The 522-nt window shown below is 28.5% G+C and overlaps 1 protein-coding gene across 1 annotated transcript in view; it reads right to left on the reverse strand.

Moving 5' to 3' along the window:
• The window catches only part of LOC108688285 (lipase 3-like), a 12,632-nt gene that overhangs the window by 9,660 nt on the left and 2,450 nt on the right, over positions 1–522 (reverse strand). The gene's annotated exons all lie outside the window — the stretch shown is intronic.

The following is a 522-nucleotide window of genomic DNA, read 5'->3' on the forward strand; positions in this document are numbered from 1 at the left end:
ATGTCGTTTACGACTGTGGTATATAATGCAAGAATACATTAAAAATTTTTGCATTATTATTTATATCATTCTCTGTATCTGGAGATACTGATAATGTCTCGGCGCTAAGCTACGCGCAGCGACACTAGAAAATTCGATATTTTTTTTTTGTTAATGTATATACTATTTTTCAGGATTGGAATTGTATATAAATTCACACGGAGTTATGTTCAACATTAGATCTAGTTTTACCGCTTAAAAAATTTATAGTTTGTTTCAAAGATAAATATATCAATGCAACTTTCAAATTTATGACATAATATAAATGAATAAAACATTTTGAAGATATCGACAATATATCAAGCTCTTCCTGCTTCTTGTTTTTTACGATTGTTTACTTTCTACTTCTTACCCAGTTTTTTCATTTTCTGTCGCCCGAAATAAAAATTGATCAACTTCGAGAGAGACAAAAATATGTAATAAGAAATGCACAGCGTTAGACTTTAAACTCGTAAAGAAATCTTTCTTAAGTTTATTTATTCG

The sequence above is a fragment of the Atta colombica genome, unplaced genomic scaffold (genome assembly GCF_001594045.1).
Source record: "Atta colombica isolate Treedump-2 unplaced genomic scaffold, Acol1.0 scaffold228, whole genome shotgun sequence".
Lineage (NCBI taxonomy): Eukaryota > Metazoa > Arthropoda > Insecta > Hymenoptera > Formicidae > Atta > Atta colombica.